We start from the raw sequence: 16,511 nt of genomic DNA on the forward strand, positions 1-16,511 counted from the left end.
CTGCGTATAGCACCTGACGTCATCGAAGAACGATTCCAATTATGCATATGTCAGAGGTAGCCCCGCAGGGCTTGATCGCGCGTTCGAGAGAGGCGTTTCTTGTCACTAACGCTAGATTCCAACAGACTGAGCATTTGTACATATATTATGATTGCCACGTCGATACGTACCGTTGGATTCACTCGACCATGAATTCGATGCATCCTGACAGGTATGCCGGCGACTTTGCGTAAGTACGGTAGTTCTGAAAAAAAAAAAAAAAAAAAAAAAACATATCTTCTTTGTAACATACACAGGCTAGCAATATTGCATCAAACATTCATTACGACATACACATACATTATACTATTTCCCGATAAACTTGGATAAATTTAAATCGAGACAGAATTAGGTAGTTATTTAATCGTCGATAATGAAAATACTTCGGCTTATTTTTCGGTCGCATTTTGAGAGGCTGAAGAATTGTAACAAAAAGAAGATGGAGGATAAAAGAACGGAAGGAGGATAGGAGATGAAGTAGAAATATACAAATATGGGTCGTATCTCGAAGTCAGTCGAGTTTATCTTTTGTCTCTCGCAGTCTTCAAAACTTTCATCTTCCTCTCTTCTCTCTCTCTCTCTCTCTCTTTCTTTTTCTGTCTCCCGCCTTTCCCTCCATGATTCCCTCCGCTGCCTCAATCGGGAATCCTCCGGTTTCTTATTATTCTCCCGTCGTGCGCCATTGTACACACCGGACAAAGCATCATGGAGACAGCCCTGCTTGCCTTATCCGCCCGAGATATTTGGCAATATCCGAATGAACGATCGACTGGAGAGACAACCTGGGAAGGGACGCGACGAAGGAAGGTAGGGCGAATTAAAAAGGAACGCGCGGAAGAGATTGCATCTGTGCCGGAACGTGTAACGCCAGATTTCCGTCCAATCGTGAATCATTTTTGATCGCAAGAAACGTCTTTGTTTGCTCTCGTCAACTCTCTCTTTGGAACTCCAGAAATCCGTGTAACGAATCTTCAGAATTAATTATCATATCGCATGATCAATGATGGAAAACTGGAGGTGGTGTCGTATTCAAAGCTTTGAGTCTCTCAGATGCCACGTCAACTTCTTACACTCCAAGTGTGTTATTTTTAGCTCTTCTTACACATTTCTTGCCATTTTAAATCACGTCATTTAACACAATTGAACGTATCAACTTTTAATTTAATACGATTAAACGTGTAAAAGGACGTAATTTAACACATGACGAAACATGTAAAAAGAGCTTCAGTGAAATGTGTCATTTCTAGACGTTTATGCATGTAAAAATAACACACTTGGATTTGCAGTGCAATGCCAAAACAATGTGCCTATTATATTGCAAACAAATTTACCTATGTGTACCAGCCTTTCGAATAAAATAAATTTTCTAAACATAAAATGGATAACACGATTGGGAAACTCGTCTTTCTTGATATAATAAAAGATATAAGATTCGAGAGATACAGACGTGTATTGCATATAAATACGAACTTGTGCATACGTGCAGGATTTTCAAGCAATGATTATAGATAATGATTCCTCTCGCAGGATATAATCGTCGACGAGACGAGGGGGCGAAAGGGACAGATTTTGGCCCCGGCCATCGGGTCCCACCGGGGGCGTGCGTCGGACCCCGGGCACGGCACGGCCCGGCCGCGCAGCACGAAAGGCGAAAAGTCATTCGAGGGAATGACGGAGATCTCGGAGGATGATTGCACGCTGAGGGACGCGTGTACGTGTCTGTGCGCGAGCGAGTGGTGTCTAATGAGGGCAGACCGCCCTGCAGGCAAAATGCAGGCGGGTCCCGAAACTCCGCGGGCCCCTCTCCCGGGCATGGCAGGCCCGGGCCAGGTATAAGCCAGACAGAAGCCGACGCGCGCGTACTCACGTATGCAAGAATGCCTTGGCTTCTCGGCCAAGTTGTAAATAGTTATTTGGAATGACAGTTGAATTTCGTCCGACCAGTAAATTCGTCGCGGGAGAGCCGGGGCAGCACGCAGCAGCCCTCCGTTCCGTCTCGCGCGACGGCCGCTCTCCTGCGTCGACGGCTCGCGAAATGCGCGGGGACGGGGCACGATGGACCTTCAATCCGGCCGAAACGCGCCGAGACAACTGAGCCTGTGTTGACATCGCGAGAAATGCATCGAGATCGTAGTCTCTCTTAATTGAATCTGCATAAATTATATTTTTAATAATAGAATAATTTAATCTTTAGCAACTGTACTCTAAATATATTTTGTTTGTTCACATATAATCGATATTATATCAATAGGACGAACTCAATTAAAATCATAATTGAAACTATTCGAAATCGTGTCTGTGGTGCATAAGTAACACAGTCTGAAGAAAATTTTAATATGCAATTTGTGTTAAACCAGAAAAATCTATGAATGTGTACAATAAGTACGAGTTTACTTAACACGTATTAATCATATAAGTAGAACATATCAATCATTAAAATATAATTTAAAAAGGTAATTTATATTAAATAAAACTTTTTTTAAACGTTTAATACGAAAGGCACGTATTAACTGTCTAACTTAAACGCGAACAAGGAACGAGGAACAAATAATCATCACATTTGTTTATTGGCACATTACGATGACTAAGTACCGTTTAAAGCTCGTTGTAAAAAAGAGGAGAGTGGTTCGTCGCGAAATTAACTGATTATTTCGTCGCAATAAAACGTGCCACAGCGCGGAGAATGACTCTGCATTTGTCGTTTTCATCGTCGCAATTATTATGGCGGAGACTGAACGAAAGAGAGAAAGAGAGAGAGAAAGGGGGTAAGAGAGAAAGAGAGAGAACATATGTGTGCTCGAAAAGGAAAACGACGTCTTAAATATCTTCACCAGCAATTATATTCTGTGAGAATGTTGAGGATATTACCCAACTGATGCGTATAAGAATGATGTCAGACCTCACCACAACCGGATAACAAACGGCAAACAAATCGGTAAATTAAGACCAAATGTTCAGAGAATTGCTACATATTCACTTATTCCACGTTAAACGACCCCTATATTTCACGTGAGACGGAGAGTTATATTTATCAGTGTAATTCAACATGTATAATTCGTCCGTTTACATTTTCGAAAACGCAAAAGGCTAAAACAATATTCGTTATTTATCGAAACTCATTTTGAATATATAAAATATGGTTGTATAGACAAATAAATTGTCTATACAAATTGTCAAATTATATTCTTAAAACATAACTTGATAGTTTAATATATTCAACTTATACATTAACATTAGTAATGTGAGATGATGATTAAAACCGTAAGTTATTAATAACAGTGACAATGTCGATTGTCAATAATTTTAACAGAAGCATACGATACTCGAGAGTTATAAACGTGTAATATTTGCACCGAGAGCACAGCTGCAACAATAAGCATCGCACGGTTAATTCCACGCTCATTTGCGAAGAGAATGAATTCGAATTCGAACGTAGCTAATTCACGACGTTCGCGATTAATCGTCGACCAGCCGCGTGTACTCGCGAACTGGATACCTAACATAGGCGAACAATTTCTCCCTGCTGGAGATTATGCCGAGGTAGCTTATGCCGCGCGAGGAAGCACGTAAAATGTAACGGGGATGGAAGGAGCATACGGGGCGGGGTACATATGCCCTCTGTAAAATTCAGGAACGCGGAAACACGGTCTCTCCCTATAAAATTGTAAAATAATACCCGGCGTAAAACCCCCCCGATGGCGTCGCTCTAAATCCACTCGCGTTCACTCTCCCCCCCCTTCCCTCCTATCTCTCCTCGAAATCCACCCCTCTTCTCCAAAGCGCCTGGTCGAAATAATTGAGGCCCGTGTACCCCGCCCACGCGGCACAATCTCGTTATGATTTTATTACAGCTTACGAGCCGATTTCATCTCATTCGATGGCCGATTATGTATCGGAGGATACATTTTAATGGCGCATACATTCCTGTCAGACCCGATAAATGTTGTTACAACCCGGCGAGATCCGGTGGGCGCGAAAACGCATGAATGAGCTGTAAGAATTGAATATCCAGCGGTATGGCCATCTATATACGGCCGAATAATAATCAATTTCTGAACTCAAAAGTTAATTATTTTTAGTTATTTTAAGTAATTTAGTGTTTTTAAGTGTTTTAATAAAATATTTTTTATTTCTATTCTCTCCATTAAATTATGATATACTGCAGAAGGCAAAAAATACGGAACTTCTTTTAAAATATTTTTCTTTTATATGTGATTGCATAAAAAATACAATTGACTTTTTTCTCACTCGATTTTCCATATATGTATAATTTCCAGGACGGCGTGGCCCGAATTTACGTCCTCTTTCTACTGAACCGTCCAACTATAGTAAAAAAAGCGAGGATAAAAAAGGGTATAGGAAAATGGTGCAACGGTGTTTCCGTCGATAAGAACAAACGCTTCAAATGCGCCGGCCGTTAATTAAAAAGTAATAAGCCCGGCCCGCGGGCTTATCGATGGTGCGTTTAAACTACGGCCCACGTTGTTTTCCTTTAATTTCACCCAGTTTCGGACTGGAGCGTAATAATAATGTCTCGCGGAACTCACCCGCTAGATAACGGGCATTGGGGGGGGGGGGGTCTACGACCACGTTATAGTTATTCGCACTAGTTGCAGAATAAAAGAGTTAACTTCGTCTTGAATCAAGTAATGAGCGACTTCTTTTAGTCTTTTCATGCAGGTGATTTTAACACTTTGACGAACGATTGCGAAAACTAAGTAAAACTGCACGTTTTCATTTTATTTCTTCACTTCGAAATGCGTGAAACCGAAATCAAATCTGAAATATAGATATTTCCCGATTTATGACGCCGGTATTTCCGAGATCAACGAAACGATTTCACTTAACAATCAATACACTCAGTAAACTCTAATAATGACAGGGAAATTCAATTTTCCTGCATTCGCGTTTGGTTTATATTACAATAACACACGATTATCTACATTACTTTGTTAGAATGTCGATGAAACTTGAAATGTGTTTATCAGTAAGTTAAAATATTTCAACGATATTAAGAGTTAAAAACATAACGTCAATCTAAAAAACAGCAGTTAATCTAAAAATAGATATAGCTATTTAAAATTAGATGTAGCCGGATATACACATTCGGATATAGCTGTCATTTCGTGAACTTTAACACGTTGCATATCTAAATACTACTATATATCGACGCATTAGCTTTTTGCTATGACTTGTTAATTACCGTGGATTTATTCTCCATTCGAATTTCGTGACATTTAATTTAATTGAAGCCGTACAGTTTGTGGTCGCAACTAGAGAGCTCGACTGATATCATCACATAAAATATTAAATAATTTTGATAAATTAAATTTCAGGTTTCTGAATAAATAATATCAATTTTCAATTATCCATGGAAAGATTAATAAAAGTATAATTTTTAGACTCGAGCTCTTTAGCATATTTAAAATTTAAACTCTCTCTCTCTCTCTCTCTCTCTCTTCTTTTTTCTTCTAAAAAATAAATATTTTTTAAAACGTTAACATTGAAACAAAATTTGTTAAATGCCTAGGGCATTTTATATTGCGGAAATTGCGCGTGGCTCGGAAAGGAAAAAATCGATTTACGAGTTCCCCGAATATTCTCCATGCGGTCCCTAAAACCGACAAAGAAGAAAGGGGTTGAGAGGCGAAAAAGGACGAAGTCGCCCGGTATGCAGTCTCGTCCGTCGTTCGTCGTTCGTTAGAGGTGACATGGTGGCTTCCTCGATGGATCCTGCAGGCAGCAGGGGGAGAGCTTGAAGTCCCGGTTTGATGAAATGGTAGCCGAGTAATTGAAATCTTGTGTTCCTTACCGAGTCGATACGACGTTTGTGGGGGCCTTATTCCTCTACCGTCTCCTTCCTTTCTCCCTTCACTTGCGTTCTCTCCTTCTTTGTCTTTTCACTCCCCTCCCATTCACTCCCGTTATCTCCTCCTCCGAATTCTCCTGTTACTCATTCTCCCGAAAAGATATCGGGACTCGTTCACGTGTCACGTCCGTGGAACGCGAACGCGAGCAGGTAGGGCCCAGTCCTAAGTTACCGGCTCGAGACTATAAGCCGATTATATCTTCCCAAATATTGAGACGTGCCTCCTGTGGACCAAAACCAGCTTGACTCTCTCTCTCTCTCTCTCTCTCTCTCTCTCTCTCTCTCTCTCTCTCTCTCTCTCTCTCTCTCCTCTCTCTCTCTCTCTCTCTCTCTCTCTCTCTCTCTCTCTCTCTCTCTCTCTCTCTCTCTCTCTCTCTCTCTCTCTCTCTCTCTCTCTCCCCCCCCCCCCGGGAATCGGCAACTCGCGATCGCTGAAACTGGGGAGAGACCGAAGCGAATAGAACAGCGAATAATTATTGGAGGATAGAGCACGTTCAAGGAATGTAAATTAGAAGATGCATATTAGAAAACGAATCTCTGTTAGAAATTGCGATATTTTTAGCATGAATAATTATGTATGTGATTATGTATTTTATTATTAATCATAATTTCAAAGTATATATTTTTTAAATTATTTAAATTAAGTTATTACGATCTGGGAGAACCAATTTATCTTTCACAATTATCCAATATATTGACATGATCTTTTTGTGTTATTATGTAATTAGCATTACGTAATATATTTATCTTTCTAAATTATTATATGAATTACTATAGAAAGGAATTGTTCTTGAATATACCGGAAATGATTGAGAACTGATTTGCATAGCGTTTTAGCTTCTCGCTTCGAGTCAATATCGAGATTCCTCGGCAACAATTCCGCTTACACCGCGTAAATTGCGTTTTTTTCGGTATTGACATGCAAACTGGTGGTGTAACTGGATTCCAACGAACCGGATCCGCGGAAAAGGCTTTTACTCGGATTTTTCTCGGATTTTTCTCGATCAATGCCGCGCGGTAATTAAGGATCTCGGTCGCTTTAACTAACACAAAGATAATGTCGCGTTTGGACTTTAACTCGTCTTTCCACAAAGGAAGCCGCGGTTGCATCGGACCGCAAATTTTACCGGAAGCGCGCGAGCGATGACCCGTGCGTCACGTTAATTAGTATCGCGGGATATTAACGAGTTCCAGGAAATCGATAACGACTATTGCCTCTTATACATTTTAGTAGTACGCTAAGGGAAGATAAGAGTGGAGACCTTTCGTGTAGCGTGTATGCAAACCGTAATCATATCTATATATACTCTTTTTACAGGTAGTCGCGAGATATCGAAGCTTTCTCCCATGCGGAGCAGGCAGAAATAGTCTCGATCGGCGCCGGAAGCGGAATAGCAGCTTGCCCGCACGCGGTAGAGATACTGCAAGACAATAAATAAAAGGTACATCCGGAAAGATGTTTCATCTTTCCACGAAGTATTACTTTGATGAATGCTTCGGCCGAAATGATACATGCCTCGGCACGTATCTTACAGTTACAGTTATGAAACGCTGACGTAACAACGCATAAAAGTTGGATAATAATCGCGTATGAATATCTTAATGCAACATTCATATAACGTGTGGCTACGAGAATTATACTGCCCTTGATTGATAATCCAGATATAGTTATAGACAAAGATGTATCTAGCTGCTGAACTTCAATAAAGACCTTTTTCTTTTTCTTTCAATCCTTTGCATGATTCCTATCGACCAAATTCCACGCGGAGAAAGTTTCTAAGAAATCAGACGACCACTCAAGACGGATCCCACAGCGTGCACCCTTATCGCGTCGAGATTTTTTTAAGCTGGCACGACAACATATAACTGCCAGCAGCATGGTGCGGCGCTGACGCATTTCATTAAGCGGGCATTGATTCCTTCCTCTACCCGCTACCGAAATGACGAGGAAAATAATCGAGAGTCCATTAACTGCAGGAATACTCCTGATAGTAAGGTAGCGCGCAATGCTTTATCGCGAAGAGAATTTTTAAAATATTCAATTCATAATTTTATTTCATGCAAAAGTTGCAAAATCTTAACATTCTTTTCTTCCGGAACTGTTAGCTTTACGTGTCAGAATTTGTTAAGAGTGCCGCATGCACTTAGCTAAGATTATATCTAATATGTGCATTACACATAGTACGATAAATATGTTCGCAAAAAACGTGTTGAAAGATTGCAAGATATTTCCCACACGTACACGTGTAAATTTTAGATATATATATTAATTAATCGTTAAGACATTAATTGTTAACGTTAGTTATAAATTCACCGAGTGCGGAAAGGCGCCGATGAGCCGCAACGTGCTCGCGAATCGAATGGATAAAAATCTCTACCGCGGGCGAAACCACGGGGTATTTACTAAATCTAGGCGAATGTATAGGAGTTTCACGAGCGCGCCCCGGCGCTTAAATACTGTGGCGTTACATAATCCAGCGGGATTAACCGTGCTCTCGCGGGATTAACTCCCGGAGACGGATTGACGGTACTCGAGTGACTCGCTCTTTGAGTTCGTTTGACCAACTCTGAAAATATTAAATTATAATAATCTATATCGCGGCGTTCTACCCTCGTCCACTTTCGTCATATTCCCGCGTCAGCTCGTTATCTCTTTGTCATTTTCACACGAACGCTTGAAACATCGTCTGCCGTCTCCTTCGCGTTACGTATGCGGCACAAAGGCGCGCGTTTCCTCTCCCTCGAGGAAAAATCGCGGTTTTCATATTTTCATTGCTGAAAGAGCGTTGATTAACTTAAGTTGAAGTCCCGCGATTGGGACCCGCCAGGAAAATTATTCGAGATAGCGATCGTTAATTAAGGTTTATTAGCAGGAGCGAGCGTGGAAATCGAGCTGCCCAGCGAGCAATCTCGCGTCCTGTCAATCCATTTTAATTAATTTACATGTACACAATTATTGGAGTAAATTCCTGACGTAATGACTCGGCCGGTGCTGTATTGATACAGCATTAAGATAATTTACGTAATTTATCTCTGCGCATTGGAATATAACTCTGCAATTTAGAATTTGTAATTGATTATCTATCATTACCATATATATATATATATATATATATATATATATATATCAATATTATCTTATTTTATTATTTTATTTCGTTCATTATTATTACGTAGCATTATCTATATCAATTATATTTCCTGCTTTATAATAGAAAATAAAATAATTACACCATCAAATTAGAGAGTCATGAAAAAGACTGTAAACTAAAAATTTGGAGTTATATTTTTTTATGAGTTATATTTTTTAAAGTTTTTCCTTAAAAAGTTTTCTTATGAAATCCCTTTGTTTTATAATTAAGATTAATTCAACTAACTGTTGAACTAAGAAGTGACATTAAAAGTTTTCTTATTTATTTTGCAAGCGGTAAAAAAATCGAGCGCGTGACGCTGCATTTTCGCGGGGCTCCTTCAAACTGAGATGACAATTCCCGTAAGAGGGAAGGGGAGGGACCCTTGGGCTTCAGATCCCCGGGCATCCTCCATCGAGAGAACTTTACCGTTTCTCCTCTCGCAACGTTCATTCGCGAACGTAACGACGTTAGTCCAGGGCGTAGCCGATGTCCCTTATCGGGACCGCGCGTCCGCTCTCTCTTCGTAAGGACGGCGATCACGCACGCATAAAATAAATGGCTCGTAATGGAATTTCGATCCGGCGAAAAAAAAAGAAGGGAAATAAAAGACAGAAAAACGGGGGCCGTTTGCTCTCGCGGCGATAGCGGTTAATTATATCGGGCGGCGGGGGGAAAGGCCAGAAGTGGGGGGATATGTTACGAGTGTATTTTATCTGCGCGGGTGAGAGCGGGGCCCCGGGGTAAAAGCCCCGAGTGAGCCTTGGCCAGATAAGCGGCTGAAAGCTTGCCCCATTAAAGGTATCTAGATACCCCGGGCATTCTTCTCCGAGGATATCCGAATAATTATCCGACGTGTCACCGAGATTACGATTTTGTCGCTCCGACGTTCCTCTCGCGCGGGCCTGCGACGTCCGCGTGACTTTATGATCCCTTCGTTTGTACGTCCATAAAGCGAATGCGCTACTCAAGCGTCCGGGAATGAGGCGAAGATAGTAGTGAAGTAAAAATATACGGTGATGCGTCTACGCCGTGTAAAATTTTAATGATTCTCACCGCCGAAGTAGCCCTCTCGATTCTCCCTAAACATGTATCTAATTTTTCATTTTGATACCTCACGATTTTGTTAAAATAGAAAAGAACGTTATAACGCGTGAGAAAGAGAGTGAAAGAGGAAGAAAGAAGCAAGTAGGAAGTATCTTTCTCCCATTTAATAACTTCACTGAGAAAAAAATGTTGTTAATTTGACTAAACTCGTTTAGTTGTAGTGATTTGTTTAATGTAAATATTAATATATTTAAATCAAATATACGTGAGTAATATCAAGAAATATTTTATTTTATTTTATATTATATTTTTTGAATTAACAAATGTTAGCTTGACAGCCCGTGACCGCTGCATTTAGTTGAATCAAATAATATTTCTTTGAATCAACGATTTTTTTTTCTCAGTGTTCACATATACGATGTAAAATATAATATATGAAGCATATACGTCAACGCGATATATTGTTTTTAGAGATACACGATTCCGTCGGATTAATTATGCTTTCATGTTGACAGTCCTTCTTCCTCCTTAATCTTTGAAAAAAATTACGAGCATTTCCACTTAAACTGACCTGACGTATTTCGATCCGGCGAGCGGCGATCGGAATTTTACGATATCGTTCGCTAAGTATTAACCGTCGGGACTTAACGCGTGCGTGTGGTGACCATAAGCGAGAGTGTGAGTAAGAGCCACATACGCGACGTGACTTGAGTGGAGATGCAAATTTCCAGAGAGAGGGAGATAGAGAGAGAGAGAGAGAGAGAGAGACGCCTTTTATATATCGTCCTCGAGTCGCGTCGGAGCGTCGTTAATTAAATATCGGGCCTGAGTGCCGCGCACGTAAAAGTGGAAACGCGATGATGGAATCCCGGTGTAAGCGACGATATCGTGGACTAAGTCGATGGGGCCAAAGAGCGAAAGGCCACGAGGTGGATATCCATCGGTGCACGTCGAAGGATATGAAGGATACACATTCCTTTGGGATTCGAATATCTCACCTGTCAGTTGTAAATTACACTCGATACATCTTCAAAAATATGGTGAGTTTTTTTTCGAAATAGTGTATTTTCGAAAGGTATACTTGACTCGTCACGTATTCTTGTCAGTCATTTTTAGTAAGATCATTTAAACCGCATACTATAAAGCGCATGATAAAATTTTAAACAAAATAAAGAAAGAATTTACTTATTTATTATTTTTCTTAAAAAAACTTTTTGCAACGACTGAAATCTAGTCATTAATTTAACTTACTTTAGTCTAAAAAAGGACACTTTCAAGTACATATCGATATTGTACATATTGGCTAAAATTATTAGCGATAAAACAAAGCGGTGATAGAGAGTCAATCGAGAAAACTCTTTCAAGTGTGTAAACAGTTAATAAATAAATCCGCCTCTTTGGTAATTATCGTGCGCTCCTCTTTTGCGCGGCAATCAATCGAAGTCAATTAAAATGCTGGCGCAAACAGACTTGCACGTTCACAAATAAATAAAATAAAAGTACCGCGCGGAAAAAAAAACGGTCATGCGTTATTAAAACTACATTGGTTGCGTAAAAATAGAAAATGCGCTATTTAAAAAAGTTTCACCGACATCTTCTGAGTGTGTGTAGTCGTAATAATTTCTTCCTGATAATCTTTATCTATTTCTTTCCAGAAGATTCGCGGATAGTATCTTCCTCCCATCAGTTTTCATGATATGCAAGTCTATCTGGTGCGAATATATTAATATTCGAATTGTATTGCATTTTCGAGCATCACGAAAGACGGAAACATTGAATTTAGTGCAAACGCATTAAGAGCGTTTCAATAATTGATTTGATTTTGAAGTATCATAATGGATTCCATTTTGCAAATCTTTATTCTTAATTGATTAATAACATAACTAAAAGCTACATTTTCGATATTTTGTAATTAAGTGTCTTGGCGATTTTGCGAAATTTCATGGTAAAACCACTAAAACCTTCGAAGGCCGGCCAAGTATATCTTTGGAACCTGTAATTATCTCGGTGGGAAGAAGGGCCTGAAATTTTCTGAAATAGCGCCTAGAGGTTCCTAGTGATCTAAATCTGCCACCGTGCACGTAATGCGTCTTGCCGTTCCGCTTCGCTCGGCCGTGCAAGGCCGCGCCAAAAGCGGTTTATCGAAGAATCGTCGCGCGACGAAATCTCGAGGCGACACTGGGGGATAGCCGGGTGTATCCGCGGACGTCCTCGGGCCGGTTATCGAGAGCGCATCGTGACAGTCCATAATTTCCCGAGGATCGGCGCTCTCGGCGATCGGCGCGTGATAACCGCGTAGGAAGAGCGGCGGCCATTGTATTATCGCTCGTGGTAACGACGCGTCTTGGCAGCGGTCGCAGCAGCTGTCGTTTGCCGTAGAAGGAGGAAAGAGAGAAAGAGGAGGCCCAGGATGAGAGAGAAAGAGAGAAGAAGGGAGAAGAAGAGGATGAAGAAGAAGAGGAGCGAGAGAGAGAGAGAGAGTGACGCGCGCCAAAGTCTTCCGCGATTTTTTCGAGAGATCGCAGTCGGTCGGCCCACGAAAGGAATATCAATTTTGAATCCGATCGGTGGATACGCTTGGCCGTTCCATCTCTTCGCGACCGGTCCCAAACTGGTTCCTCTCGAGAACTCCTCTCCTCTCTCTCTCCAACGATACCTCGCGGCGGACATCGACGGACGATTCGTTATGATCGCCACTATCTAGATGCGAGCGAGGGAAAAAGAAAGGCCGCGGAGGAAGAACCGCCGCTAATTGGTGATCGGATGCGGCGTCGAACACGTCGTCGTCTTTCTCCTTTATTCACTCCACCCTTCGGCTTTGGCATTCTATTTTGCCGATGTAATTAATTTCACGAGATGATTGTCGCGGCCTAATTCATAAGGGTGCGAACTGGGTACTTGCAGGGTACGTGCAATAATTAATGAGCATAAACAATAAAAAAGGAGCCTTTCACGACAATTTTTCACGCGCGAAAGAGAGAGAGAGAGAGAGAGAGAGAGAGAGAGAGAGAGAGAGATTCCATCACCAAATTATCTTATACGTATTACATAGAACATTGAACATAGTGCTCAAAATATTCTATATAAGTACTACAGTTCTCTTGTTCATTGTTCGGCCGTATTCAATAAATTAAAAGGCACCGTTAATCGAATCACGTTTCAACGTCGAATGCAGATTAATCGCGCTCAATTCTTACAAGACCTCCGTTGACGCGATTGTGCGACGTGTCCCCGATTCGTTATACACGCAGTCCGTTTGCAAGACACAAAGTAGTATCGCGCACACAGCGCGCGGTTGTTTACAAAGGTCGATATATTTAATTGGCTTGCTTGTAAAACTGCGACGAGTAGCCTCTCTCACGAGCTAATTGAGTAACTCCAGCCGGCGATTTAAACGGGAACTTGGCCGTCGCGACGGCTTATAGCCGGTGACCGTAATTAACCACTTGTCCCCGACGAGCTCGTACCGCGTCTCCGTTTCCGCGTCCACGGCCAGAGATTCGTCCTGGTTCGTCTTCCGTTTCTTCCGCCAATCCGAGCGCCTTAATGGAAAACCATTCTCGCGACTGATGAAAAGTCGAAGAAAACATGAAACTCGGGGCCGGCAACGAGAACGGCGTGGCAGGGACCTCCGCTCGCTTCTCGCGCGGCGCGGCGCGGCGCGGCGCGGCGATCCTAGCCACGCGGAAGACCTTGATCCTTATTTATCCTCCGGGTGCTCCCCCGGGATGAAAAACGTCGCTCCAGTTCGTTTACTCGCGTCGGTCGGTGGCGTTCTCACTTTGCAATCTGTAGAGCGCGTCGGGGATGTAACTTGATTGGTTGTGTTGTCCGGGCGCTGCGTGCGGAGTTCGTTGGTGACATCTGTATATTCGATTGTTCTCCGAACTTATTTATTTTTTTCATCCTTCTCATCACTCATGTTTTTCCTTGATGTTATCGTTGAGCTCTCAATTCCAGATCGTTATATTTTTGCATCGTAGCAAAAGGCTTAAGAATCCGTTCAATATCTATGCATATTGCAAGCTTATATAATTAGGCACTCACTAATATGTAAATCAAGGAATAACAGGAAACCGTCGGCAATCCGAGAGGCAATCTTGAGACGATTTCTTTATATATTGCAGGAAATTTGAGCTTTTTCTTTAAAATACACAGTGGACGATTTGTCTGTACGTCGAAGAAACGATTGACAAATTGTATCTACTTCTTCGATCATCTTTCTTTTTTAATATCTTTCCTAAAACTATCATAACAATCATTTTGACTATAAAGTTTTTTTATATTTTATTATCAAATTGACATAACGCATAAAATGTTATTCGTGCTTGTTAGTTTTTAGAGAAATATTAAACAAGTAAAAAAAGAAACAATATTAAGCACTTGATTCTGTTTGTTTAAAAAAAATTTGCTATTTTAATTTTAATTTATTCCTACACTGACAATGAGAATATTGTATTTCTGTCTCTTTTTTAAATTTAATGATTAAAGTGAAGAGGAAATCTCTACTATTATAATACTCTCTTTATACTCATTCATCTCTTTAAACGATTCAAAGCTCTAGATCAAAGTACGGAAAGTCGGTCAGCGCGAGAGCTAAAAATATAATGCAGGCTTTCCGAGGGAGTCTGAGGAGTCGCGCGGATGTGAAAGGTAGACTTTGATCCCGTCAGAAATCGACACCTGCCGTTATCTGCGCTCGCGCACAAAGCCTCGCTAACAAGGATTCTCGGCCGAGTTTCTCCCTCGCGAAATCCTCTCGTCGTCGTTGTCGTCGTCATCGTCGTCTTCGCTGTCGTAGTATCGTATAGATCGCGCCCGTTGACAAGGGAAATCTCATTAGCCCGTGGGACAATCCGTGATCTTTGTCCAAACACGCAGAAAGGCGTCGAGCTCCTTTCAGATCTTCCGTCTTCCGTAGCGAGGACACGTTGATCCGATTCAAATTGACGAGCGTCGGCCTTGAGAATGACCTTACTTATTCGGGAGCCGATGCCGTCGTCGGGGATCGTCAAACATCGGCAGCCAGCTTTAAAGCCGCAGCAAAGCTCGCTGACGAACCGTCCGCAAACATAGCGGACGCGAGAGAGTGACAAAGTGATGTTTGTTATATCGGCTGGCACGTTACCTCGACTAAGGGGTTATTAGAATTGTCGACCGTCGCGACATTATATAACAACGTGAAAAGGCAATGTTAAGCAATTGCAGCGTGACAAATGGAATCCCCAATGTTCCCTACGAAGATCGTGATATTTCAAACTTAGATTTTTTTCTGAAAAACATATAATACATATTTTTGGAGCAATCTTTGCGAGTATAAGTTTTAAATGAATTATTATTATCACTACATTTATCGTAAGGTTTAGCTAGCAATGTGCAATGCTCTGAGTTTTAACGTATAAATTAATAATATAATGGTTTGCAATGTTTGTCTGCACAAGCCATTTGCTTGAAGTAATTTGATAAAATTTCGAGAAAATATGTAAATGGAATAAAAGGCAAATAATATCTCTTCTAATGAGTTACGATGTCGGATGAAGCAATATAAAGAATGACGTGCAACGAAGTCACGGTTAATGAATTCCGCATTTGACACGGCGATTCTTGGGAAGTACTTTTTGAATAAATTTCACATAATCGCATTCTTCACCGGCCGATATCCTATCAAAATGCAAGACGGCCGCATCTATCGTTTTATATCCTGAACTTCAGTTTTCCGCGAACTGAAAGAAGATTAAAGTTTCGGAACGGAGTTAAAGCGATTTTCGCGAAAGTTCGGAAAGTGTGACGCGACGCTTTCTTTCGTAATTCTCTAAATCCTCTTATATTAATCTAGAAATAGCTTTAATTATACGCCGCGGACAGTTATTTAAATAGCACTGAATGCGGAAAAAGCTCGCGTTCTTCTAATAAATTTTCGATTTTAACCGCATATTATTGTACAATTGCAATACAATAACAAAATATCAGAGTCAACTGAGTTAATCTTATATCTTGTAATGTCTAAAGAAAACATCTTTCCAGTTTGTTAAAAGAATTAATAATACGTTGTAAGTTTTGTAATGGCCTCTGTATATGTATAGAATGAAAGTCAAATAATAATTCTGTTTGAAACTTTCCGGCTGCGATTATGCAATTAATATTTTATCGAATATGTTATTTTAATTTTCGCAGGATTATCAGAATGTTTAAACACGATTCCATTTAAAACCGTTGTATTCGCTCGTGTGCGTTGCGCTTTTGAAAGACGGCAACATATTCGAGCATTCTATGGCGATTCGTGCGCGGATATCGCGCAAATTTCAGTAAATTTATTACTGCCGCCATTGTACTGCCGCTTTTATCGGAAATTTGTTATTAACAGTCTGCATGGCGGATCGATCGATGGCTCGTTCGCATCGACATTTATTCGCGAAATTATCGTT

General features: G+C 40.9%; 1 long non-coding RNA gene across 1 annotated transcript in view; it reads left to right on the plus strand.

Moving 5' to 3' along the window:
- Positions 1 to 7,634, plus strand: part of LOC139771481 (uncharacterized) — a 98,257-nt gene extending 90,623 nt beyond the window's left edge. Inside the window, exon 2 of the long non-coding RNA XR_011717916.1 lies at positions 7,227 to 7,634. This is a non-coding gene — a long non-coding RNA (uncharacterized lncRNA). The remainder of the gene's footprint in view (positions 1 to 7,226) is intronic.
- The last annotated feature ends 8,877 nt before the right edge of the window (positions 7,635 to 16,511 follow it).

Source organism: Temnothorax nylanderi, unplaced genomic scaffold (genome assembly GCF_030848795.1).
Source record: "Temnothorax nylanderi isolate EJ_2023f unplaced genomic scaffold, tnyl_v1.0 TNYL_tig0040_pilon, whole genome shotgun sequence".
In the NCBI taxonomy this organism is placed as follows: Eukaryota; Metazoa; Arthropoda; class Insecta; order Hymenoptera; family Formicidae; genus Temnothorax; species Temnothorax nylanderi.